Below are 24,738 nucleotides of genomic sequence, written 5' to 3'. Positions count from 1 at the left end.
GCAGCTTAGCACCAGGCTGGGTAATGGGTCTCTGAGCACCCTCCAGCCACATTGCTGTGGCTCCCCTCCCAGCACCCTTTTCCCCGCCCATGCTACCCGGCCAGCCAGCTCCAGAACACAGCCCGAGTCTCCTCTCCTAGGATGAGCTATAAGGATGCCAGAGAGACTTTTGCTACTTCCTGCAGCCCCCTCCCCTCCCAACTGTTCCTCCTCTGCCCCTGCTCAACACCCTCAGCTCCTACCACCCTGGAGACCTGGGAACCTCCCCAATGTGTCTGGGATTTGAGCTGAACGACAGAATGGAAGCCAAAGGGACTCTGTCATACACCCCATTGGTGGACAGGCAAACAGGCTCAGAGAGAAAGAGTGAAACCCCTGGGAGTCAGAGCAGCCCCAGCCTAGAAGCCTGTCCCCCTCTTCCTGCAGTGGTCTCTGTCTTTCTCTGCCACATCAGATGCCCCTCCCTGGTCCCTTTCTCCACGTGTGTTCTCTGCTCCATCTCTCTGTGATGACCCAGCACTTTGGCTGTTGGAGGTCCCTGGTGTTGTCCTCCTTGGGGAGCTGTCACAGGGGACTGTGCCCTCTCCCAGCAGTTTGTGCACTGAGGGCAAACCCCCACCCTGGGGTCTCACTGAGTACAATAAGAGCAGGGGGTGGAAGGTGCTGAGTGGGCGCAGAGACAACCCTGAGCTGTGTGGCAGACGTCCAAAGATAGTAGCTCAGGAAATCACAAACATGCCACAGAGCCAACTCGCCTCCCTTTTCAGGGCATGTGGCTTTGTCCCCTCAAGACCACTTGCTGAACTGCAGGATGAATGGGCTCTGACCATTGAGCCTATGGTGCACTTTGAGAGCAAAATGGGACAGTTACCCAATCTCCACTTTCGGGTTGCTAAAACTACCCCGGCCTGTGCTTGAAGAGCTGCTGAAAATATCTAATGGAGAAATATTCAGGGCTGATGCAGGCTTTTCTGTTTTTTCAATTCTCTGAGAACCTTGGCACATGAAATAATGGCTGTTCTTGGATCTGAACTCTAAAGAGCTAAGGGACTCACACACACACGCTTGTGGAGAGCTCAGAGACTCGTGGATGCCCAGTCAGCACCCTCACTGCCCTCATGTCAGCACCCCCATCCCAGTCTGCTCTCTTGGCCAGTTCTGGGATTTGCACGCGGTATTCTTTTCTCTTTAGGATGGCAGGGTGTGTGTGTGTGTGTGTGTAAATGTAGTCTGTATGTTAAACTGATGGCGCTCTTCTCAGAGACATCTACAGGACACCTACTCCCCAGGGACCAGAGCAAAAACCAGATGCAGTCAGGTCAGGCTCTCTGCTCCCTGCAAAAGCAGCACTGGCAGTCTGGGAGCCTAATTTAAGGATCGGGCCGGGTGGGCAAAGCTCTGGAAAGCTGTGAGCCTGCGGACCCTGCAGAAGCCTTGGGACACAGCCCACCCCTGCTACGAGCCAGTGTCAGGTTGGCGGGAGGAGCCCCAGCCCCACTGACATCACAGAGGCTGCCTTTCCCTTATCCTGCAGGTCCCTTCTGGGGATGCATTTGCTTTGGATCTGGGTTGGCTTGGCTAACATCCAAGCCTGCTCAGTTGACCTTTGTCAACGATGGTCATGGAGAGTTGGGACTTTGGCTTATACCCCAACTCTCTGGCTACAGTCTAGCTCTGGCTGCCCAACCTGGCCCAATGCCTGGCATCTCAGCTGAACCCTGCCCACTTGCCACCACACAGTCTGGCCTTCTTGGCCCATCACAGTCGAACCCTCGTTTGCCACACCCCTTAGGTGCACTGCTCGTTGGCTCCTGCCCCACCCCACTCCCCTCTCTAGAGACAGTGTCTTTAACCCAGAATTCATTTAGTCAGTGCAGTCATTGACGGAGGAATTAGTCCATGGTTTTCTCTCTTTTGTTAGCAGTCAAGGTTTTGCTAAAGATCTCTGTACTTCTTTCTTTTTAAACAGCTGCCACACAACTCAGTTCTCTCTCCTTCATTCTCGATTCCCTCTGACCTGTTCCAAGCCTAAGAGATGCCCATCTCTGTCTCCCTTTGTGCCAATCCTGTCAGCATGTCCTGATGGAGTCTCTGTGGTGGGCACCATGCTGGGCACGGGTGAAACACAGCCAGAGGTGGATAAGTCAGATCCCTTCCCTGGAGGAGCTTCCAGCCTAAGAAGCGGGTCAGATACCCACAGAGGTAACTTATACTCCAACAAGGTGAGGCCAGACCAGAGTTGCACACCTCCTGCAGTGGGAGGGTCTCACCATGGAAGCCACAAGCGCTACCCAGAGGTTTAGCAGGACAAAAAAGGAGCCCAATTGGGCTGGCCTTGTGGTGTACTGGTCAAGTGCACACGCTCTGCTGCTGGCGGCCTGGGGTTCTCATCCCGGGCCTGCACCCATGCACTGCTTGTCAGGCTATGCTGTGGTGGCATCTCATATAAAAGTGTAGGAAAATGGGCACAGATGTTAGCCCAGGGCCAGTCTTCCTCAGCATCAAGAGGAGGATTGGCGTGGATATTTGTTGAAGGCTGATCTTGCTCACACACACAAAAAGGAGCCCAGCAGGTGTGTTATAGAATGGAAGGAATTGGAGCAGAGGGGATAGTGTGAACAAAGATGCAGAGTACGACAGGGTGTTGAGTGCAGGGCAGCAGGGGTGGGGATGGCAGGAGGAACATGGGAAACAGGACTCAAGGCACAGAGTGGGCCCTGCAGAGGGGCTGACTGGGGAGGGGTCAAGGCGGCCCTCTCCATGACAAAGTTGGTTTGCAAACCTGATTCCTCGGCTACAGTTTTACCTTAAACCCTGAACTAAAGATCTCTGCAGTTTCTTGCAGAGTCAGGCTTCCAGGATTCTGAGTGCTTCCAAGCCAGGAAAATACCACGACCATCTCTAAACTCCTACCCTGCCTTCTAGGGTTGCTTGAGCAGTCCCAACTTACTTCCAATCATAAATGGGAGAAAAATAGCTATTAAAACAATGAAATGGTGCCAAACTGAAGATTCTAGAGGAGGGGAGGATTCTTCTCAGAGGAGGATGCTCCCTTTGTTTTAGATGGTCCTTGGAGCTTTCTGGTTACAAAAGATGAGGTCCAAGAGGCCTGTTAGGTGGGAGAGAAGAGACTGAGCAAAGCTGGATAGTTTTGCTTAATAAATTTTGTGCAGACTTTTGTTTATGTGTCATCTCCCATTACCTCTAGGAAGAGATGGCTATGGGTGGAGGCTCCAGGGCTGGAGAATATAGAGGGAGTAGAGACAGGGCCGATGTCCTCGAAGTGTGACCTGTGAACAGCCCGCTTAGAAGGGCCTAATACCTGGTTTAAAGCTTCGCTGTTGCTGCCCTGAAATTCTTAAGAGCACTGCACTTTCATTTTGCACTGGGCCCAGCAAAGTATTTAGCTGGTCCTGAAAAAAGGTATAGAGAATCGTATATTGTTAAATGATTAACCACCAGCTCTCTCAAATAAAAACTCTGACTGGTAGCACCGGCCGATTTCCATGGTGTAAACATTCCTACCTTGGCCCATTTTAAGCTACCGAAGGGTGAATAACAAGCTTACAAGATTCTTGAAAATTTCACAAGTGACTTGCAAGTTGGTATGAGCCAGCTCCAGCACATCACTGGACGGGGACGAGGGTCTTGGCAGATAGAGGGATTATGAACACCCCCACCACCAACAAAATGGCAGTTGGGAGCGTGTGGAGAGAGGCCAGTGTGAGGAGAGGAGGTCAGCAAGAAATCCCTGTAGCAGGAAAGGCTGAGTGACAGGAGGGCAGGTATGTCTTCTATTCACATTTAAGCTGTTTTCTGTTTCAGTACTGGAAAACCCCTTGACTGTATCTAAACCATTCAGAAAGTCTGGTCCATACTTGGCTGGTGTCAGGGGCTTGGGGACTGAAGGAGGAGCCAGTTGGGTGTCATTAGGGCTTTCCTGGATACTCTGGTTCTCCTCCTGGTGCAAGGCAGGACTGTACAGCCCAGGACCCTGAAGTCCGGGTGTGGTCATGTGACTCACTTTGTCCAGTGAAACATGAGCAGAGCTGTCAGGCATGATTTGTCATGATCCTTCCCCTGCCATGGGACTGGTGAATTTCCTGATGGTGGAGCCCCATCAGACTGAGTCCCTGTCTCTGAGTGAGAATGTTGTGGAGCAGAACACACAATGGACACACAATGTGAGAGAGAAAGCAATCTTTGTTGTTTATGCCACTGAGATTCGGAGGCTGTTTGTAATTGCAGCAGAATCTAGCTCCACCTGATGGGCACGTGGAGTGACCACACGGGGGCAAGGAGCAGTCAAGACTGAGTGAAGACAGCCACTGTGAGAAGTGATATTAGAAGTCAGGAGAGCAGAATTGGAAACCAGACATGGCTAGGAAAATGGAAGACCCTGAAAATCCTCAGGAATATGTGGGATGGGGTTTGAGGAAGTTTTCTGGCTATCAGGTGGACCATGAGAGCTTGACGCCATCCAGGTGACACAGTGGTTCCTGAACATGCACGTTTTAGATGGCCCATCTCCCCAGCAAGGGAGGAATCAGTTGTGGGGCAGGTACAGGTCAAGGATCTAAAGCCAGGAGACCCAAGGTTAAGCCTGGATTCCAGCGCTGGAAGTGACCTTGGAGTGACCTTGGATAAGTCCCTTCCTCTTCTGTGGACATCAGAGTTCTCAGATCCCTCCCAGCTCTGATGTTCTAAGACACTCTGTCTTTGTCATGGGCGTCACTCATCACTTACTTGGCTTCTCAGTGCCTCCTGCCTACCTGATGGCCTACTTCCTGGGAAATGTGCTCTGTTTCACCTTCCTGGAGCCCCTCCAGAGCACACAGCTGCCCTCTGCCCTGCAGGATGTTTATGTGTGTGTGTGTGTGTGTGTGTGTGTGTGTGTGTGTGTGTGTGTTAGAGACAGAGAGAGAGAAAGAGAGAGACTATAGCCAGAAAGCTTTACCAAGCTGATCTTTTAAAGTCTTGTTTAAAGAAATCGTTTGCCCTAGAGAGTAATGTACTCAGTTGGAAACGTTGTTCCAAATTCCCACCAAAAAGGCCTCTGCTGCCACACTGACACACACACACACACACACACACACATACACACACTTTCACTCAAAACTGACCAGTTTGGTTCTCTCCAGCACCAGAGAGGGCCCTGCCCTTTGCACCCACCCCTTCTCTGGCCTATCAACCCCCGAAAATTTTCAAGGTCATATGCGACATGAACCCGCACCCTCTTTGGCCATAAAGTGACTCATTTTCTACCTGGGTTCACACCAAAAGCTCTATTATGGTGCCAGTCACACTTTACCACAATCAGACCTTAAGTGCAGAAACTTCCATCTCTTACTGCCTACCACAGAGCCTGATGTCCATTCATTCATCAAGCCCCTACAGAGTACCTACTATGTGCGAGGCAGAAGGGACACAGTGATAAAGGACACTCCTGCCTTCAAGGAGGTCCCACCAGGCTGGATGGGGGACAGACACCCAAGGACCTGGCTCTGACGTGGCATGCTGAGGGTGGGAAAGCCGAGGGAGCAGGGGACGTGGAGCACATTCTGTGATGAGAGTCCCCAGGAGGAGGCATTCAAGCTTGGTAGGATTCCACCAGGCAAGAAAGCGTGGGGGTGGCAGGAGCACTCCAAACAGAAGCCCCAGCATGTGCCAAGGCCAAGAGGTGCACAGCTCATGACCAGGGACACTGGCTGGAGCCCAAAGTGATAGGGAAAGAAGAGCCTGGGGCAGAGGATGAGGCAGTGGTCAGCTGATCTTAGGCAGTTAGTGAACGAGTGATTGAGTGAATGAATGACACGCTTGATCATGAAGCCACTAATCTGGTGCTGGTCCCTAGACCTATTCCCTGGTCCCTAACAAGGACTCAACTTGGCTTCAGGGATATGTGTAGGGCTAGGATAGATCTCAGAATGAACCAGATGGTTTGGACATGGGACAAGCCCTCATCCCAGGAGCCATGTGACAAGAGGCTACGAGTGGCAAGACTGGCAAGTAGACACTCAGACCTGGGTTCTAGTCCTGGCTCTGCAACCTCCCAGCTGTGTGAGCTTGGGCAGGTGACTTGAGTTCTCTGAACCTGCTTCATCTTTTGATCCTATGAAGATGGCTATGGGGACTGACTAAGGAAGCTTGTCTGACAGTGCCTGGTGCAGGGTAGAGGAGGTGTGTGGAATCTTAAACTTTTGTTCAAGCTCAAGTTCCAAGCTGATGTGACCATTAGTTCAGAGCTTGGCAGCGGTACCATAAGGTGGAATTGGAAACTTTGGCTCTTTGAACATTCCAGGCAGAGCTGGCTTCAAGGGCGTGTGATGGGGTCCTATGCTCAGAAGGCCCCATGCTTGGGGCTTCAAGTTCTGCAGTTGCCACCCTGAAGTTCTTAATCATTTCTCTTTGAATTTGTTTTCACGAGTAACATCTGATGGAACAATGGAGCACTCCCCAGGGGCGTGGAGCCTCAGCCCTCATGTGTTACTGCCTCCTGCTGCCTCCCTGGGATGGTTTCTCAGCTGCTCGCTCCCCAAACGCCGGCACCCCAGAACCCATGACCTCGTCTACCCTCTGTCTGGGAGGAAATGGGTTGAGTCAGCCAGGAAGACACACCTCCCACTGTGAGTCACCCTCCACCCTCTGCAGGGGCCTCGGGGTAAGTGCAGAAAGGGTGAGTGCAGTGCACACCCGATGGTGTCTCAGGGCAGAGTGAGAAGACAGTGTCTGGCACTAGGTGGGTGACTCAGCACGGGCATCTTACCCACCCCTCATCTAGGTACCAATTGTATCATGGCACAGAGGTTAGAGGAGGTTGGAGGTTGAAATTGGGGGGTCGCCTGTCTGCCATGGGTGGGTTGGTGGGCTGTGAGAAGGAGAAGTCGACTTCCCCGACTCCACCCAGGGCCTTGCAATTTTCCCTTGCATCAGGCCCTACAAATCATGCATCCGACCCTCGTTAGAATCTATGTTTCCATTTTCCCATCCTCAGCTCAGAGTCCACGGTCCTCGTGTGATGTGGCCAAATGGCTCTGAACATCTGGTGAGCATGGTGAGATGAGGGGGGAGAGGCAATCAGATCATTCGGCGCTGGGGTAGACAGCTGGTGAGGGGCGTCTAAGGGACAGAGAGCCAGCGCCTCCCAAGCTTTAATGTAAATGGCAATCGACTGGGATGTTGTGAAAGTGCAGATTCTGATTCTGGAGGTCTGGGCAGGGCCTGAGATTCTGCATTTCCAACATGCTCTTGCTTCATGGACCACAGTTTGAGTAGTGAATTTCTACAAGGCTTAACCTAGGAGCAGCGTGGCCTCCAGACTCATGCGCGGTAAGCCCCTGTAGGAGCTCTTACAACAGGCAGAAGGAACGAATGCTTGGAACTGAGCCAGGATCCCACACTATGACGACCTACCCGGGACTCTGTGTCCCTGGACTCCAGCTGATAATGTGGGAATGCTTAGTCAATGTGGTCATCAGAAAAGTAACTAAAAACTCGTCCATAAATAACCTCACTCAATCCTCACAACCTGGCCAGGCAAGTATAAAAAGGCTGTTGTATAGATGAAGGAATGGAGGCACAGAGGATGGGGGGATGTACTCCAGGTTGCAACTGTCAAGTGGCAGAGGTAGGATCTGAACTCAGATCTAACTAAAGCCCTTCCCACTCTGCCAGCATCACTAAATTTAAGTTTGGAGGCTGGCATAGCTGTGACCGGAAGCTGCTCCCCCTGCTCGTCATGTGCCCCCTGGTCCTGCAGGAGCCTGGAGTGTGAGGTGTTGGGCCTGTGCCCTGTGTCCCCTGGCCAGCCTCCTCTGCACCCCTAGCCAGCAGTTACCTCTGCCTTCAGCCGCTCGATATTGATCTCCCCATCCTCGATCTCCTGCCGTAGCTGCTTGGCCACTGTCTTCTCGCCTCCACGATCTGCAGCAGGTGCAGGTGCTCCTGCATCAGCGCTTCATGCTCCCTGGCCAGGGTCTGGTAGCTGTGGACAGTCAGACGTGGTAAGACACTGTCTTCTTGTCCGCCAGAGATCCAAGCAAAAGTGGGGCTCCCCCACTGACTGCTATTAGAAGATCCTGACTCCCAGACATGGTGCACAGGGCCTTGACCTGGCTGCTGTGTTGTTACCGACTGCTGTGGCCCCTTCTCCAACTCCTCTCTCACACTCTGACCTCTGGTCCCTCTAACTGATCCTGTTCTCTCTCCTCCCCATCCAATCCACCCCCAGGCCTTTGTACAGGCTCACTTTCTTGTTAAGGGTAATGCATCTGGTAACTTTAAGTTAAAGTCAACTCTCAAATGGAAGAACAAAGCCCAGAGGACAGCACATCTGTTTACAACACGGTTCACTGAGTATTTTGAGCCCACTGTTGAGACCTACTACTCAGAGAAAGAGATTCCTTTCAAAATATGACTGCTCACTGGCAAGTGCTGTGATTCCCATGGAGAGACTGATGCTGGTGTGTGCCCCCCTCCACACACACACAGAAGTTAGGAAAAGTCTTATGACTCACATAATAGAGGTCTCTGAGGAGAGCAGGGCCAGAATCACATGCAGCTCTGAAAAGGCTTGAGGGAGCAAAGAAAGGAGCCTGGCCTGGGTTCTTATTGTGGTTTGGGGTTTTAAACAAAAAATCTTCAATGAAGTTTGTCAAAGATGGTAACGCATATTTTATTCAGAACCACTGTGATACGCAGAGACCCCTGTGATGTGATTCACAGCGGGGGAGAAATGAGGTTGGGCTCGACTCTAAATGCAGCATGGGCAAGTGGGTTTTCACAGCCAGGCAGCATGGTGGGGGTCAGGGGATGGAAAATTACTAAGAGAAAGTCAAGTGTTGGGGTTTCTGGCTAACCTGACCTAATAGGATTCTTACCAGAGACAGGCCAGAGTGATCAGACACCACCTGAGGGATGGTGGAGGAGGAGGAGGTGCCTGAGCAGATCTCAAGTGTGATCAGACATTCGTGTGTGGGTTCTGGTTAAACTGACTTTGCAAGGTTGTTGCTAAAACTGGATTTTACAAGGAAGTGCACAGACAGGCATACAAGAAGGTTCAGGGGCCTGACTAAAGTTTGGTCAAAGCGAAAAATCTTTGCCAGGGCTGAGACCAGGGCAAGACTTCTGCACACAGACAGGGATTGTGTGGTTGGATCCAAAGCCAATGTCAGAGAACAGAGCCTCCGGACTTGTTCCTCATCTTGTCCAGGTGTGGACACGAGAGGAAGAGGGAGAGGAGAGGCGTAAGTTGTCAGCATACATCAAAAAGTGCGGAGTCTGACCGCTCATTACAAGGACAAACATGCGTACAAAAATATGCATTCACAATGGCTTGTTTTTATAGAAAGAAACACCAACAGGAAGCTCAAGAATGATCAGAACTGTGCACTGGGGGTGGCTGGAGGGGACCCAGAAGTGTTGGCAGTGACTCTTCTGAGGTTAGACTTTTCTATCTTACAGATTTATCTAATATAAATAGAGAAATTTACACATACCATGTTTTCCCATTTCATAGCTTTTCTTTAACTTAAACTTCTGTACATAGGAAACCATTCTAAGATTTAATTCCTTTAGCACACTAACGGTTACAAAAGAGTAACCATACGAAATGACATTTTCATATCTCTCGCTAAGTAAAAGGACAAGCTGCATCCTAGTTTGTCCTCCACTGCGTCTCACACAGGCAGGATTTTCAAGAGTCAGTGGCACATTATAATGCAAGAGGGGTTTGGGATTAGCTCCTTAAACATAGTGGGACTAGTTTGATTAATTTTCTTCACATCAATTAAAATAGAAATTCCATTGTTTTAGCTTTTTAAATCTCAATGTTCTCTAGGGACAAGCACATGCAAACACTGATGTAAAAATGAAAATGCACCTGAAAACTTCAACACATTCATTTCACATCTTGAGATTCTTTTGCCTAAAAACAAAAACTCTATTTAGTTCTACAATTTTCTTGCCTTACTGACATTATATCTCTCCATCAATTCACATTTTTAATCCCAAGAAACTCAAAATGTTATTTCTCATACAGGAAATAAAATTACAAAGAGCTAAGGGAAACCAGAAATATAGGGCTGCACTGCTCAATCGATACAGGAATCCAAAGCAAAGAAACACAAATATTGGGATCAGCACAGATAAGCTGCCTGCTTCCCACAGGACAGAAGGAAAGCAACATGCAGAAAGTTAAACACATTCTAAACTCTCCTGGTAGAGACAGAAGCCCTGGAGTGGGTCAGTCCCTGGTGCAGAAGGGTGGCGATACCTGAGCAGCCACAGGAATGGACTCTGGGAGCTCATACACCCTCCCCTGCCTGGGGAAGGAAAAGAAGGGCTCCCTCTCTCAACTTCCACTCTCACAAGTGAGGAGACTCTTGACAGGATGCAGTTTAATGTTGTAACTCAAATGAACCCTAAATTCATAAACTCTAATCCAGACACAGAACTCCTGACATTCACAGACTTTCTCAATGTGAACAAATTACACTCTGCGGGGCCCCTACACTGTGGGTGCAAAACTCCACCCTACGTGTAGACACAGGCTCAAGGGAAGCAAAGGGACAACCTCAGGAAGGGCAGCAACTCCCTCCCCCTGTGCAGGTGCCTTCCCAGCTTTCCAGGGCTCTGTAGCTTCTCTCAGCAGAAAGCCTCCTTCTGCAGTGAGTATGAGCAGGGAGGACACCCAGGAAGAACGTGTGGGCCTCAAGTACTTCTCAGTGCAGGCTCAAGGGGGGCTTATCTTAGAGACCCTGACCCCAGGCCTCTGCTCCCAGTCACGTTGCTTTGGACCACAGTGACCTTGTAAATGGCAAACCCAGTGTTTGAAGAATCCAGCAAATTCACACAAACCTACACTTTAATGGAAAGGAGAGAAGAAAGTTGTAAAGCATTTTTCTAGTTCAACAAGAAAAGCCACATGTATTTATTACTTTCAGAAAATAATGTTAATTAACTATTTCCGTGGAAAGACATTGTTTTATAAACAATTAATTATATTACAACTTGCTGTGCAATTGTAAGCCCTGGAATTCCATTTGAAAATACTGCATCACAAGGAAAAGAACAGAACTAACAATATGACTACACACGCTCAGGGGAGGCAGAAAGGGAAACAAGAATTTTTAACACATACAATGTAATACTAGAGTCTTTTTTTTTCTGAAATTTACCTATTTCTTGCATCTTTGGAAATATTTTATACTGCTTTTCAAGCCCACTGATTACATAAACTTTAACTTTTGAAAACCTGAGGCTCCACTAAGTGAGTAAATCTTTTCAAGGTGACAAACCCAGGGAGGGGCAGTGCAAACAGGCCAGAACACCCAAGAAAGTTGGCACAGAGGAACCTCCACTACAAGGCCTTCCCATAGGATGTCTGTGCCAGGAGGGAGCCTGGGAGGGGCACAGGGAGTTCATACGACAGATTCCAGGTGGCCATTCTCTGCTCTCCTCTCGTGGAAAAGAGCCACAGACAAACTATAAATCTCACAGTCAACTCAGCCAAAACCAAACTCCCACAGCTCCCCACCAAGCAGGACCTCTCCAAGTCTCCCCAGCTAAGTTTCTTGACTCAGGCCATAAACTCAGCACCGACTTCAAGTCCTCCCTCCCCAGCCCCACCCCTCACCACTTCCCATCTGTACACAGTCCTACTGTCTCGATCTCCAAACACACCCAGAATTCAACCTCCTCTCCCCACCCTGACCTACATCTCCAAGGCCTCTTGCCTGGCTTATTGCAACCGCACCCTAACTGGTCTCCTTGCCTCTGCCCCGGCCCCTCTGTGGTATGTTCTCAACAGAGCAGCCAGATCAAGTCTGCTAAACCTATGTCCAGCCATGTTACTCCTGCTCTCAAAACCTTCCAAAGGGTCACCATCTCATTCAGAATAAATCAATGCCCGAGTCCTCGTTATGACCAACAAGGGCCGACGATTGGGCCAAAATCACAACTCTGCTTTCAGCTCCTGCTGCCGTCACCGGCTGTGCCCTGGCCACACTGGCCTCCTTGCTGCTCCCAGAGCAGGCCACTTGCTCTTCCTCCTGCACTGCTTTTGGAGCTTGTTCAAAATCTACCTCTGCGGTGAGACCTTTCCTGGCCCTCCTGGCTACAACTCCACCCCCCTCCAGCCTGGCACACATCACTCTCCCACATGAGCCACACCATTGGTGTCACATCTAGAACGTCACCCAGGGCATGCTTTTTGTGTTTTGCTCACTTCTCTGGCACCAGGGTCTAGGACAATGCATGAACCAAACCTTGCGCTCAATAAGAAATGTAGCTTAATGAATGGATAACTATAAAAACTACCAGGAACTGCCTAACCCTTGGGCAAGGGAGGCCGAATCTGTAAGAACACCAGGGGCCAGGAGAGGCTGATCCATTAATCAGCCCTAAAAGGACGCACAGCATCATGTTAGAAAGAAAACTTCCCCACCCCATCCTACAAATACCCTACATGTTCTTATCAGCATCAACAGAGGCCTTCAAACACAAACACCTTTTCTACTTTGAAGCAGCCTTCCGTGTCTCATTACCACTCATCGCATGTCTTTTCCTGACTTTACCATGATGACTTTCATATCTAAGGTAATATGACTGATATTAAACTGTGTTTTCTACCTTAACCAAGTCTCTCCTGGGAATGGTCATAGGTATGTAAGCGGTAATAACCTGAGAACAGATGGAGAAGTAAATAATTCTATTCCTTCCCCCACCGTGTGCCCCCAGCAAACAGTGCATCACTGTCTGATTCTTTATCTTTTTTAAACAAACGTCACCAGAAATACATCTGCTGAACATGCTCCTTTGGAAGTCAGCCACCTCACGTTTAAGTGGCCAGATGCCACAAACCATTGAAATATTGCCTACTAGTCTACTGTACCGTTCCCAAACTGAGATTTCAGTAAACTTACGTTGCAGCTGCCAGGAAAAGAAAAAGGAATTAAAAACAATGCCATCCTGCCGCCTGGTCAGCCTGCTTCGAGGTTCAGCCTGAGGCAGGCGGCACTCTGTGCTCAGGCCCTCTGGGCCGGTCCAGCAGGTGAGTCAGCACCGGGCACTGTGTGGCCTTGGTCTGTGCCACCATCTCTGCTCTGGGTGCCTCGGGCCACTACGGCCTCCCCATGGCCACCAGCACCCACCTTATGGCCTCCACCACCCTCTCAGTCCCACCCCATGACCACCGTGCTCTCCATTGATTTGGGCTGAGGCCTACAATGTCGGGAAACAGGGTATTCTGGAAACGCTCTTCCTTAGGTCACTATCTTCTGGCATTTGCTGTGACTTTTCTGCTCTTTTGATGGCAGTGAGCCTGCCTTGATCTCTGTGATCAGGAATGTGGCTGAGCAAAAGCCGCTTGTACCTCCGGGATGGACGCACCTCCCAGATGCTCTTGCTAGACGGGTCCTGGCAGTGCAGGGAAAGGTGGCTCTGCACTGGAGGTGAGTCCTGGAGAGGCATCTGACAGTGGACTCTGCATTTGACAGCATCCTGGGTGGTGGAGGGCGTGGCCCACTCCTCACCCGGGGGTTTACCCTGGGGACTCGGGGAAGGGGCTCTCTCTTCACTTCTTCCTTGGGCTCCAACAGCATGGTGAGGAGTTTGCCTGTCCCCTGGCTTGGCTCCCTTCATGAGGGCTTCTGGAATTCAGCCAGTTCAGTGAGTCCTTTCCTGCGGACTCCGCACTGGAGGTCCCAAAACAGTGCACTGAACACATTTTACTTTGAAAATCTCCTGGCAGATCCTTTTGTTTTGCATTGCAGGTTCTTGTTGAATTTTGAAAGAGCTGAATGCCACTTGTTGTCTGTAGAATTATTGAAGGTTTACAGTGGTTTGTTCTAAGTCGGAAGTTGTTACAATCTATCCAAAGAACTAGTAATGTGAGCTTGTTTCATAGGTCAGCCACCCTGCTTTCTTGACAGTTCCTTCAGAGCCTGTGTCCCATAAGTTTTGTTACTGTTTTTGAGAATGAGACAAAGCACTGCAGTGAAGGTTGCTCTTGGCATGTGTCATTGTTTAACGTGGTCTGGGGGCAAAGGAGGTGGTGGTCCTTTGGTAACTAGTCACAAAGCATTGAGAAAGGTTAGAAGGTCATGTTGCTTGGAACTCCCTGAGGACCTAGTATCCACCTGGTCTGGTCCACAGCGGACTCAGGGGGGCTAGATGACCTCAGGTGGAGCAGAAAGCCCTTGAGAGAGACCCCCCAAACCCCCATGTGCAGAGTTTGGTCTAAATAGAGAATTTACCTTAATGAGGAGAAGAGATGATGAAGTGTCTTGGTCAGTACCTTGCAGGGGCTTGTTGCTTTGTACAGAGAACAGCTTTCCTCCTGGTAAGGGGAGGACAGGAGGAACACGCAACCACAACCCTTGGGGCTGACCTTCTCCTGGCGGCAGTCCTGCATACCTCAGCTACTTGAGCAGAGCTGGGGCCAGACGCCCCGCTGAGTGCCTGGGAGGCTCTGCTGTCCGACACCTGGCCTGGATTTGAAATAGGGGGACCAACCCTCGCTGTTTTAGCACTGCGTCCCATGGACAGCAGGAGGGTTGGGTAGCCATGAGCTTCTAGGAACTATTTCTGAGGCTTCCTGAAGCCTTTCCTGTTGTCTTGATGCCATCCTGTGCTATCTGCCCGAGTGTCTGTGTCCCTACAGGGCACTTACTACAGCCTGGGAGGAGGTATTCACCTTTCTTCCTCCTCTGCCTTAGATGGTCAGTTTCTTAAGGTAGACAGTGGGTCTTTCATCTTTCTATTCCAGTAATAACTTGCAAGCAGAAGGTGCTTCTTAAATCTTTACTAAAGGTTTAAATGGGTAAATTGGCTACCGGTGTCGGTGTTCCCAAAAACACTTGTTTTGTTTCTATACTTGATTATTTTAGGGGTAGACATTTAATCCTTTCTTTCTAGTTACTTTTTCATTTATCCTTGCAGGCTCCACATAAAGGGCTCAATGTCTGGTTCAGTGGTTAAAAGTTGTTCACAGGGATGACTGGACCCCACTAAGCATTCTTTCATCTGTAGTGAAAGTTTCACCAAAAAAAAAGCTCTTGGAAAGGCTGGATGGTCAGTATTACATGCTCAAGCCATGGCCGTGCCCTCCATCTTCCACCTGATTGAGAAGGGGGGGCTGAAGTCCGTGGCTGCCCCAGGAGAAAGGACACCAGGAAGGCCACCGGGGACCTAAGGAACATGCGAGTGAAGCAGATGGGAAAGGAGCTGCAGGTTCATCGTTGTCCTTGAGGGAAAACCTGAGGGCCTAGCAGGGCTCCCGCAAGTTGAAGCGAGCCACTGTGCAGGGTGAACCTGCACCCAGGGCTGCCCAGGAAGCCGCCAGTCAGGAGCAGGTGCAGAGTCTCTGGAAGGAACTCCAGGATACAGTGTGGCCTCCACAGCATCGGGCAGCCAGGGAGATGCAAACATGTCTGCTATGGATGCTGGCAATGAGACCCCCCTCTTCCCTGCCAGGGTCTCTTAGGTAAGAGTGGAATCTCCGTGGGTGACTTTATCCCTCAGGATCTGGGGTGTGCAGATTTATGGGCTGGCAACTTTCTTACACTTTCTTCTCAGAGCACACTCGAGAAAGGTCATCTGTCCCCCACGAGGCTGTTGACCGAAAGAGGTTGAAGAGAGATGTGGAGCCCAGCTGCAGAGGGACCAGCCTTGTGCCTGACTAGGGCTTGGCCCAGAACCCTCAAGTTCATCATTCACAATGATGCCTCAGAAAGCCTCCCAGAACCCCTCCACCCTCCAACAGATGTCACCTTAAAGCCAGACACAGAAGCTGTGCAGAGCAAGCACAGCAACACCGGCCCCACGTCTCTCAGAAAGGTCATCCTGTCAGCACTGGGGGCCCAAGAACTCCTCAACTCGCTGCACTCCTACTGCTTCTGCTCCCAGGGGAACAGGAGCACGGGTGCCACCTGTGGGAGCAGGTGGAGAAGAATGGCGAGCTGAAGAGGGGCAGCTGCCGACAGCCAGGTGCACACGCTGCAGGAGGAGCTGGACGAGCTGAAGGGAGGGGGCTCCCTGCCTTAGCAGCCTGGTGCCCCCCGCCGAGGTCAGTGCCCGTGCTCGGGGCTCCCCCACTGCCTGCTCATCGTGAGGGGTTTCCTGCTATGCAGCAGACTGCCACTGACCACTTCTTTGTGCAGCATGCCTGCTGCTGTCTTGGGAGAAGGCTCTGCTGGTAGCTGCCCCTTGCAGACAGGGAGCCCAGGCTGCAGAGCTCACCCCGCCAGTTCTAGGGTGCTCGAGAGGCAGCGGTAGTTGTCAAGGTTTAGCCGCTGGGGAAGGAGGCATTGCAGGTCTGCTGGGAAAGCCAGACCTACACAATGAACGGTGCCTGGATCCTTGTTTTTCCACTTGAACAGGAGAAAATCAGCTTCTGTTGCATCCCTCACACAAATGTAAATTCCAATGAGTTAGGATCTAAATGTGAAATAAAATCGACATAGTAACTATTAGAAAAGTTATAGGAGACTCTTAAAGTCATGGGGAGGTTCTTTCCATTTGTGTTTTAATGAATATCCATGAACTGAAGTCATTTTGAACATTTTAATAATTTCTTTAAAATTTTAAACATCTTTTTGAGTAGAGTACATTCTCTTTTGTAAATATTAAAGCACTACAGAAATATATAAGGTAAGAAGTGGTAAAAACTCCTATTTCTCACCTACCTCCCAACTTTTATTCCTTGTTGGTAGTAAAATTTGGTGTGTAATCTCCTCCACTCTTCCCTGTGCTTTACATGCATATTTCTCCACCTGTACGAATAGGTTGGATATATTTTTGGTGTGTTTATTGGCTATGTTTCTGATTTTCCCGCTCTCTTACAGTTTAGTAGTTGTAAACATTGGTTTCTCAATATTCCTTATGTATTGAGGGTACCATCTTTTGCCTGTTATACATCCATGGAAAACATTTCCCTACCACATAGTTCATTTAATCTGGATCAGTGCTCGTCTTCCCAGATGTCAGTAACACTTCAGGAGGGAAACGGCTCTATGTGACTGGCTGTTCAGGATCTCCGGGACCCCCAGGGCAACAACCATTAGGACAACACAAAACAAGAAACAAAACCCATCCTGCGTGTTTCCAGATGCATTCTGGTGGAAGGACAGCTACAGTTGAGGACCGCTGATGTCTTGGTCAGAGTTATCCACTATGTTCTCCTATCACGTTAAAGCAGTTTCGGTAGTTTCTTGTACCTGATGGTACAGTTTGGTGCCTTTGTCTGTTCCTTTTGGTCAGACTGCACAAGGTTTCTCACTGGTACAAGTCTTTCCAGAGAGCCAGCCCTTAACTCCATTGCTTAGGTCTGCATTGTTTTTCCTGCCTCGTGAATCCTCACTTCATTCTGCTGTTGTTGGTTTTATTGTGGTGTTATTCTGGCTCCTGGAGGGAAGTGCTCAGCTTCTTCATGTAGAGTTGATATTCCCTGATACCTGCAGTGGAGGCTGTGTCTCTTCTGTCCCTTAGTCTCCACGCCATGGATTTGGCTCATGCTGCTCTCAGTGCTGCTCATTTCTAAAGAGTTTGTCCTGTCTGTCTGGATCCCCTCTGTAACCTGAGAGATTTAGAAGGGTGTGGACAGATTTTCAAGTGGCTAGGTTGGGGGAGGGGAGCCAATATTTTGTGATTATTTTTTATTTTTATTGCTTTAAGGTCCCATAATATGGTTACTTATAGATTTCTGCTTTTTGGACTCTTTAGAGATTTCACTGTGGCTTAGCACACAATCCATTGTGGTGACTGTTTCATTGTGGTTTGAGAAGAATGTTTCCTCTCCACTAGTTTCTTATGTTGTTGTCCCTCAGGCTGAGGCTAGATCTAGCTTTTTTGTGTTTGTCAACAGATCTGTTTCCTAACTTATTGTATCACTTAAGGGGAAGAGGAAAGTGACTGAATTGACTTAGTATAAGGAAATAGGAGGCTATCAGATAATGGACTATCTCATACACAAGATTTTTTGCCCAAACCTCAAGGTAAACACTAAAGAAATAATCAAAGCAAAACCACATATGATAAACAAAGAGAAAACTAGAAGAATCATAAGACAGAACAACCAAACTGAATTGGCAGTCCAAAACAAATGGGACAAGAAACAAAGGAAATGCAAAAGAACCAGAAAATAAGTGACAAAACAGCAACATTAAGCCCTCATATATCAATAATTACCCTAAATGTAAATGGATTGAACTCTCCAATCAAAAGATACAGAGTGGCAGGATGGATTAAAAAGCAAGACCCAACAATATGCTGCCTTCAGGAAACACATCTTAGCACTAAAGACAAGCACAGGGTCAGAGTGAAAGGATGGAAGACAATACTCCAAGCTAATGGCAAACAAAAGAAAGCAGGTGTTGCCATACTCATATCAGACAAAGTAGACTTCAAGATAAAACAGGTTAAGAAAGACAAAGAAGGGAAATATATAATGATAAAAGGGACACTCCATCAAGAAGACATATCACTTATAAATATATATGCACCCAACATAGGAGCACCAATGTACATAAAGCAACTATTAACAAACCTAAAAGGAGAAATCAACAACAACACAATAATAGTAGGGGATCTTAACACCCCACTTACAGCAATGGATAGATCATCCAGACAAAAAGTTAATAAAGAAATATTAGACTTAAATGAAAAACTGGACGAGATGGACCTAGTAGACATATACAGAGCACTCCATCCAAAAACAGCTGACTACACATTCTTCTCAAGCGCGCATGGAACATTCTCTAGGGTAGACCATATGTTGGGAAACAAAGCAAGTCTCAATAAATTTAAGAAGATTGAAATCATAACAAGCATCTTTTCAGACCATAAGGCTATGAAACTGGAAATGAACCATGAAAAAAAAACTGGGAAAGTGACAAAAATGTGGAGATTAAACAACATGCTACTGAACAACCAATGGATCATTGATGAAATTAAAGGAGAAATCAAAAACTATCTGGAAACAAATGAAAATGATAACATGCCATATCAAACCATATGGGATGCAGCAAAAGCAGTCCTGAGAGGGAAACTCATAGTGATACAAGCTGCTATTTTTTTTTTAAGTAAACACTCTTTTCCTTTATCCCTGTCTTCTCTGGTACTTTAATAATGCTTATCTATTTCTTTTCATGGTATCCCATAATTCACACTGCCTTTCCCCATTCCTATGCAGTACCGTTTTTCTTTTTGTTTCTTTGACTGGATGATTTCAAACGACACATCTTCTAGTTCACTAATTATTTCTTGTACATGGTTGAATCTGATTTAGAACCTCTCTATTAAATTCTTCAGTTCAGTCGTTGTGTTCTTCAATTCTAGGATTTCTGTTTGTTTTTCCTTAATGATTTCTGTTTCTATAATGAACTTTTCACTTGTTCATGCACTGTTTCCTTATTTCATTTAGTAGTCTATCTATGTTTTCTTAGAGTTTTATGAATTTCTCAAAGAGGGTTGTTCTGAAGTCTTTGTGTCATAGTTCCTATATCTCCATTGCTTGGTCGGTCATTGGAGTTTTATTCTTTTTCTTTGGTGGTGTCATGAGTCTTTGATTATTCATGATCCTTGTGGCCTTCCATTGGTGTCTGCAAATTTGAGGAAGTAGGCACCTCTTCCACCCTTTACAGACTGGCTTTAGCAAACCAAAGCCTTCATAGTCATCCCATCTAGGGGTCCTGGGTAGGCCATCTGGTGGTGTCCAGGGGCAAGCTTGCTGCTGGAGTCCTTGGACAGCCTGGTACTGGGGTGAGTGGAAAGCTTGGGTCTATGGTATTGTGTCTGGCCCTGGGCACAGCTGGGACCCTGAGATCATGAGTAGCCCCACTGGAGCCTGTTTTGGCAGGTCCTCTTTGAGAGCCTGCAGCCACAGGAGTCATCCAGGGCCATGAGAGTTCGCCAGTGCTGGGATGAGCTGAGAGCCTTGGTTCATGGGAGACTGCCAGGAACCTGGCACCACGAGAGACAGCTTGTGCTGTGGTAGGCCAGAAGTCTGGATTCCTGGGAGCCTGCTGGGATCCTGGGGCCACAGGAGCTGCCTGAGGCTGCAGAAGCCAGCAGGCACTGGATCAAGATGGAAGCCTGGGTTCATGGGAACCTGCCGGTGCCTGGTGCCATGGGAGCTGCCTGGGGCCGCCTGAGTCAGCAAGCACCTGGGTAAACTGGGGGCCTGGTTTTGTGGGAGCCTGCAAGGAGCCTCGTTCCATAAGAGCCGTCTGCAGCTGCTGGAACTGGCAGGTGGTGTGGTGATCCATGGGCCTGAGTTCCCAGCAGCCCCCTGGGAGCCTGGTGTCATGGAATCTACCTGGGTTGCTGGAGCCAGCAAGTGCGGGAGTGACCTGGGGTCTTGGGTTTGTGGGAGCCCACTGGGGTCTTGGGTTTGCCCTGTTACAGAAGCTGCCTGTGGCTGTGAATGCTGCCTGTGGCTGCCTGGCATACGCAGGACCTTGGGTGAGCCAGGGTCTGGATTCACCAAAGCCCACCAGGAGCCTGGTGCCAAGGACACCACTTGTGGTCACAAGAGCCACCTTGGGCTGTTGAAGATGGCAGCCCCTAGGCTGAGATGGGGCCCTGGGTTCCCAGGAGCCTGGTGGGAGCCTGGTGTCAAGGATGCTGCTTGAGGCCCCCAGAGCTGGCATGCTCCAGGGTGAGCCAGGGGCCTGGATTTGCAGAAGCCTGCAGGGAGCCAGCTAGGTCCACAGGAGTCAGCCTGGGGCTGGGGCAGGCTGGCTACGGTCAGGCAGAGTGGAGACGTCCCTTCTCGTTGGGAGGTGTTTGATTACTGATTCAGTCTGCTTATTTGTTACTGATCTGTTCAAGATTTCTATTTCTTCATGATTCAGCTTTCATAGGTTGTTTCTAGGAATTTATCTATTTTGTCTAGGTTATGCAATTTATGAGTGTACACTAGTTCAGAATAGTCTCTTCTGATCTTTTTCTTTCTGAAGCATCCGTTGCAATGCCTCCTCTTTCATTTCTGATTTAGTTTGAGTCATCTTTCTTTGTTTTCCTAGATATTTTATCTAAGGGTTTCTCAATTTTATTTTTTCCAAAACTCAACTTTTACTTTTATTAATCGTCCATACTGTCTTTCATTTTTTTTCCACTCTCCTCTTGGTGACTTCCATCCTTCTGCTAACTTGGGTTTCATTTTTTCTTTTTTTAATGCTGTGTGTTGTAAGTCAGGTTGTTTCTTTGACATCTTTCTTCTCTTGTAATGTACAAGTTTATCACTGTAAATTTTCCTCTTAGTACTATTTTTGCTGCAGCCTATAAGTTTTGGTGTGTTTATTGTTTCTTTTTTTTTTTTTAAAGATTTATTTATTTATTTTCGCCACAAAGCCCCAGTAGATAGTTGTATGCCATAGTTGCACAGCTTTCTAGTTGCCGTATGTGGGACGCGGCCTCAGCGTGGCCGGAGAAGCGGTGCGTCGGTGTGTGCCCGGGATCCGAACCCGGGCCACCAGCATCAGAGAGCACGCACTTAACCACTAAGCCACAGGGCCGGCCCATATTGTTTCTTTTTGTGTGTGTGTGATGAAGATTGGCCCTGTGCTAACATCTGCCAATCCTCTTTTATTTTATTTTATTTTATTTTTTGCTGAGGAAGACTGGCCCTGGGCTAACATCCGTGCCCATCTTCCTGCACTTTATATGGGATGCTGCCACAGCATAGCTTGCCAAGCGGTGCGTTGGTGTGCACCCGGGAACTGAGCCGGCGAACTACGGGCCGCCGCAGTGGAGCGCACGCACTTAACCGCTTGTGCCACCCGGCCGGTCCCTATTGTTTCTTTTTGTATGTTTTGAGCTGTTTTCTAATTTCCCTTTTGATTTCTTCTTTGATCTACATTTTTTGTGTGTGAAGAAGATCAGCCCTGAGCTAACATCCATGCCAATCCTCCTCTTTTTGCTCAGGAAGACCGGCCCTGAGCTATCATCCTTGCCCATATTGCTCCACTTTATATGGGATGCCACTACAGCATGGCCTGACAAGCATGGGTTGGTGCATGCCCAGGATCCGAACCCAGGCCGCCAGCAGCGGAACACATGCACTTAACCGCTACAGCACCTGTCTGCACCCTGATCTACTTTTAAGTTTAAGAGTTTTTGTTGAACTTCCACATATTATGAATGTTCCAGTTTTCCTTCTGTTATTGACTTCTAGTTTCATGCCATTGTGTTTAGAAAAGTTACTTGGTATTATTTCAGTCTTCTTTAATCTTTTTAAGACTTGTTTTGTGACCTAACATGTGATCTGTTCTGGAAAATAGTCTGTGTGCCCTTGAGAGGAGTGTACATTTTGTTGCTGTCCAGTAAAATATTCTGTGTGTGTCTGATAGGTCCATTTAGTATTTAATGTTTTCATGTCTGCTATTTCCTGATTTTCTGTATGGATATTCTATCCGTTAAAAGTGGTCTTTGAAGTCTCCTACTATTTGCAACTTATATACGTGAGAGGGCTCTTATATTGGGTATATATAAAGATCTCTTAGAATTCAATTATAAAAGACAAGTCAATGAAACGAGGTAAGCAACTGGAATAGACATGTCTCCAGGAAATACATAGATGGCCAATAAGCACAAGATAGTTGCTCAGTATCATTAATTATTAGGAAAATACAAATTCAAAGCACAATGTGATACTATTTCACACTCAAAATGAAGGCTATATTCAACATAATGGAAAATAACAAGTGTTGGTAAAGATGTGTAGAAAGGGAAACCCACATACATTACTGGTGGGAAAGTAAAATGATGCAGCCACTGCAGAAAACAGCTTGGCATTTTCTAAAATCTTAAACTTAGAATTACCATTGACCTGAAGAGGCCCATGGTAGATATGTCCAAAAGAGCAAACTTGCCCATAGACATTCAAAGCAACAGTGTTCACAATGGTCCAAAAGTGAAACAAACCCAAATTTCTATCCAGTTATCACTGCATAAACCAAATGTGGCCTATTCATAATATAGGATATTATAAGCCATAAAAAAGAATTAAGTACTGCTACATGCTCGGCCGTGGGTGAATCTTGAAACATGTGTGCTCACTGAAGCCATCCACAAAGGCAATAGATAACAGGATGCCATTTGAATGAAATGTCCAGAATAGGAAAATCCATAGGGGGAGAAAACAGATGAGTTGTTTCCATGGGTTTGGGTTAGCAGAAAATAGATTGTGAATGAGTATGGGTTTGTTTGGGGGTGTTGAAAATGTTCTGGAATTAGATAGTGGTGATAGCCACACGACATAATCATTGTGCTAAAAGCCACAGAAATGTATACTTTGAAATACTTAAAACGGTGTATTCTATGTTAAGCAGATTTTCCACATAAAAATTTTGAATTTTTTAAGTTAATCAGGGTATTGGTTAATTTTAAGTTGGCTGGTATATTTAATAAGTGTAATTAATGGAGTTATTAGGGGTAGGGCAAGTTGTAGCCAAGAGAGTAAACATCCGACGAGGGCTATAGTAACAAATCCTATGACTATACAAGCAACAGTCTAAAATCCAGTCCATTTCCATTGTCCCCAACTTGGAGAGACCAGCCATGAAAATAGGTCAGTGACCTCGGGGGCCTTTGGTATCTATTCAAAGATTTGGGTAATATTATGCAATATTTTAACCTCTTGGGCCATTTGGTGAAGGTAGGTTTGAACTTCTCTGTTGATGTACACTCAGCAAGTGTGGTTCTAGGAAAGGCACCAACCCCTCCTTCCTTGGCCGGTATAGACAGTCTAGGGCCAGACAATTTTCTAAAACCATTTAGGCGAGAGACTCATGAGAGTGTTGTTCAGGGGTTAGGATATGTTCCTATGGAGTTGTTGTCCATGTTCTGTTAAGGTTGTTGATACTTCTTAGTTGCCTCAGTTTCCTGATTTTGTGTGGGTAGGGCCACCGCACCTGTGCCCAGTCCAGTCAGTCAATCCTAGTAGAACTGAACACCCAGTGCTATAGGACTGACATTGTTTCTATGGGTTGGTGGTAGCCTGTCAGGGCAGGAAACTCAGGGGACCTGCGACCTGAGGGAAGTAGGCTGAGAGAGAAACAATAGTGCGTTGCACAATATAGCCTGGAGAAAGCTGCTCAGAGAGCTGGGGAAGAGAGACGCTCACTGGGTGAGAGCCTTGTGATATCAGCCCACAGTGAAACCCAAAAGTGGATGCTCCTGGTGTGAAATATTCCTTAGGTGTCTTGAGGTAAAATAATTTGCACCCATTCACTGGTTACCTGTGCTATATGATTTCAGGGGGTATGGTTAAAGTGTTTGTCGGCCAAGAGCTGTTTGTGCCTGGGCACAAAATCACCAAGGTGGCCTCGAAGGCTTCCCCAAAATGACCCCTCAAGAAGCAGTTGGGGCAGAAAGTGGGTGGAGCATTTTGAAGGAAGCCTGGGGCAAAGATGTTGTTCGATGGAGTTGGCTACAACTGAGTCTCTCTGCAGGGTAAGCCCTTCAGCTGGGGTACAGTAGGTGATTGGAGGCCAAGTGACAGACCCTGTGACTCCTGATTCCCAGTGCACGGTTAGACCTCTAAGCCCATTGGACATAAATGGTTGTGGTGTTTGTGAAGCATCTTGCTGGCAGTGTGGAAAGTATAGGGGACGTGTGGTGGGAGACGTCATGATAGTGTCGGGAGGAGCTGTGTGTGAGATTACGGTGTTGAGGGGGAAGGACTGGAGGCAGGTGCAGTGGGTGTGTGACTAACAATGGTCAATGAAGGGACAGCTG

At 48.0% G+C, this 24,738-nt stretch overlaps 1 protein-coding gene across 12 annotated transcripts in view; it reads left to right on the top strand.

The window, feature by feature from the left end:
* LOC131422056 (ral guanine nucleotide dissociation stimulator-like) overlaps positions 1 to 24,738 on the top strand; it is a 274,683-nt gene that overhangs the window by 99,941 nt on the left and 150,004 nt on the right. Inside the window, exon 1 of one of the 12 annotated variants that reach the window (XM_058568921.1) lies at positions 15,446 to 15,484. The exons of 10 other annotated variants lie outside the window; for them this stretch is intronic. The gene's annotated coding sequence lies outside the window, so the exon portion shown is untranslated. Of the gene's footprint in view, positions 1 to 15,445; positions 15,485 to 16,572; positions 16,651 to 24,738 lie in introns of those variants that run through there. One more of the 12 variants, XM_058568924.1, reaches the window with a different exon arrangement.

Source organism: Diceros bicornis, chromosome 26 (genome assembly GCF_020826845.1).
Source record: "Diceros bicornis minor isolate mBicDic1 chromosome 26, mDicBic1.mat.cur, whole genome shotgun sequence".
Classification (NCBI taxonomy): domain Eukaryota; kingdom Metazoa; phylum Chordata; class Mammalia; order Perissodactyla; family Rhinocerotidae; genus Diceros; species Diceros bicornis.
Note: the sequence above shows the minus strand (reverse complement) of the source record. Positions and strands in the feature narration are given on the sequence as shown.